Source organism: Nannospalax galili, unplaced genomic scaffold (assembly GCF_000622305.1).
Source record: "Nannospalax galili isolate Female #2095 unplaced genomic scaffold, S.galili_v1.0 scaffold198, whole genome shotgun sequence".
NCBI lineage: Eukaryota > Metazoa > Chordata > Mammalia > Rodentia > Spalacidae > Nannospalax > Nannospalax galili.
The window spans coordinates 447,636-450,683 of NW_008341748.1; positions in this window are offsets into that span (position 1 = coordinate 447,636).

Below are 3,048 nucleotides of genomic sequence, written 5' to 3' on the forward strand. Positions count from 1 at the left end.
AACAGGAAGAGATACCCTAAAGGATCTCCTATTTTCCACAAATACTCTTCCTTCCTCAAATATGAAATAGTATTTCATTTTCCCTCTGGTAGTTTAAATCAACCACCCCTCCTAACCATGTCACTCCTTTCTTACTGTGTTGACATGAGATCAAGAGAGTTAGGTTTTCATTCATGGCATGGCTGTTTTTGGTCCTGGTAGAAGCACACATACCTCTAGAACCAAAATTTCTCGAGCTGATGGACCATGCCATTCCCAATTCCGCCATAAGCTCTAGTAACTTATTAGCAAAAACTTTGCTTCTTTTTATCATAACCTTATACACTTTGGATAAGACATCCTGTAAGTCCATGGATGGTAGTTTTATCAGAAGCATTAATAGAGGAAAGGCAAATCTATAACGAGAATAACTGTGTATTCCAGTAATGACAGGATGCTGTCATTTCCACTCTGGAAACAGTCCAATTTAGTGAGCCAGTCCCCATATAACTGATTGGTAACTCGTCAAAATGGTGTCAGTGTTTGTTTTTATTACTGGCAAATTTGACACTCATCTACAGTCATAGCCAGATCATTCTCAATGAGTGGAATTCAGTGATGTTAAGCCCATGCATATTCATCCTCCATCTCTGCCAACATGGAGAATTTTTCATAGGCTCATCTGACAATGATAAGGATGGTTGTAGAACCTAGGGTAGAACCTACTATTATTATTCTGCTAAATGGTGATAGTATTAAACCAATTCCTAATGACATCACTATACCCATCATCAAACATCATCAGAGAAGCTTCTTTTTGCAGTTGATGGCAAATGACAAAAACTACATCTGGTCAATGTGCAGAGAATAGGAGACTGTGGAGTGATCAGCCCTAAATGAGATAGAGACATCTGTTTCACAAGGTTGAGGTATTATTGAGCAGGAGGGGTAGGAAGATTTTAATAGAAATGGTGAATGACTACAGTGAAATGGTATTTTCTAGACACAACAGGGCAGTTGCACATATGAGCCTCCAGTGGTTGTGACAGCATGCACAAGACCCATGCAATAGCATGCCAGACAAAATCCCAGCATGAATGGGAGAGGTGGATATGAAGTTTTACCTAAGGAGCTATTGGCAGTTGATAGCTGTGGGAGAGGGAAAGTTCATTTTCTTTAAGGGTGTGATTCCTGGTAGGTTGACCATGCTCCAGGGCTGGTTCCACACTCAAGAGTATTTGGCCAGCACAAACTGGACTTGATGGATTAAAAAAATGATTAAATATATGGTATGAAATTCTCATAGAATCAATAAAATATCATTAAAATTCAAATTAATAGTGATAGAATGCCCCAGTTGTAGAAAGACAGTATTATCAAACAGTCAGTTCCCTCCATCCTGAGAGGAATGTTTGTTGAGATAGCCCATTTCCCAAGAGAACCTGTCTCCTTGAGCAAATGGTCCCAAGAACAGATCATAAACGCTCTGTCTCTCAAGATAAACCAGAGCAAATGGTGCCAGGAAGAAGGGGGCCATAAGGGGCCATAAATTTCTCAAGAGTGGCCCTGATTCGTACTTTGTCAGCTACAACTATATCCTCTATAAGCCCCAATGACCCCTCCCCCGAGGCAGCAGTAGCTTTGAGCATGTGGGAAGGCTGATATCCCTCATTGTTTCGGTGCTTCAATAAACTCAGTCTTGTCTGAGGTTAAGTATGGTCTCCTTCTTTCTCTCCTGTTGTTACTGTATTTTGTGCCCCCAAACCTAACAAATAGAATAAAGGGAACAACAAAGATAAGTGCTGAAACTAATGAAATGGGGATGAGAAGACAATACAAGTTAAAGAAACAATGAGTTGGCAATTTGAATATATAAACAAGTTTGTCAAATTCTTAACCAAACAAGCCAGAAGAGAAAATATACAAGAAATGACGTGTAGAAAAAGGGATATTTTATAAACACCACTGAAATCTATAAGATCATAGATGAGTATTTGGAAACTTAATTTCCAATAATTGGAAAACTTAAAAGATATAAGAAAATTGTTAGATATAGAACCAAGATTTAGAAAACACTGAGCATATAAAAACTGAGGAACGGAATTGAATCAATACTAAACTACAATTTATTTTTTGAGACAAGTTCTCCCTGTAGCCCCAGCTGACCTGGAACTCTCTATGCAGACCAGGATAGCCTCGATTTTACAGAGTTTTGCCTGTCTCTGCCTCCTGAGTGCTGGGACTAAAGGCTTCTGCCACCACGCCTGGCTAAAATGAAACTTGTAAAAAGCCCAGATCTGGAGAAATTTTCTGAGTATCCTAGCACATCTTAAAGAAAAATAATCCCTTTAAAGAAGATCAACTCTTCCTCACCCAGTAGTGATCAACTGTACAATAGTATAAAATTCAATAAAAACATATTAAAGGAACTGGAGAGATGGATCAGCAGTTAAGAGCACTGGTTGCTCTTGCAGAGGACCTGGGTTCAATTCCCAGCACCCACATGCTGGTTAACAACTGTCAGTAAACTCCTGTTGCAGGGGATCTGACACCCTGTTTTGACCTCCATGGGCACTGCTTGACATGGATGCACCTCCCTACATGCAGGCAATATACTCATATACATAAAATAAAAAAATATTTAAAAAATATATTTAAAAAAATTATCCTCAAAGTTTTTCAAACTAGTCTATAAAAGATGAAAGAAAAGTTCCAAGCTCATTGTATGAAGCCAGTATTTCCTCAAAACAAAATCTTCAAAAGACACAACAACAAAAAGAAAACGACATTCTTGATGAGCACAAACCATTGTTTAGTTGATGTATGCTGATAATAAGCATTCAGCTTTGATTGTTTCAGTCAAAATTTCAAGAGAATTGTTTAAATCATGATTTCTAAGTATCTTTCTAATGTACATTTTAATATTAGTTTTATGTGGAGTAAAATTAAGTTAAATTGTACATGTTTTGTTATAATTTATTATTCCTTAAATATTCATGGATTGAATTATGTAAGACCCAGTCTTTGCTTGAAATTTCAAGTTCTCATCTTTATTATTACTGATTGATT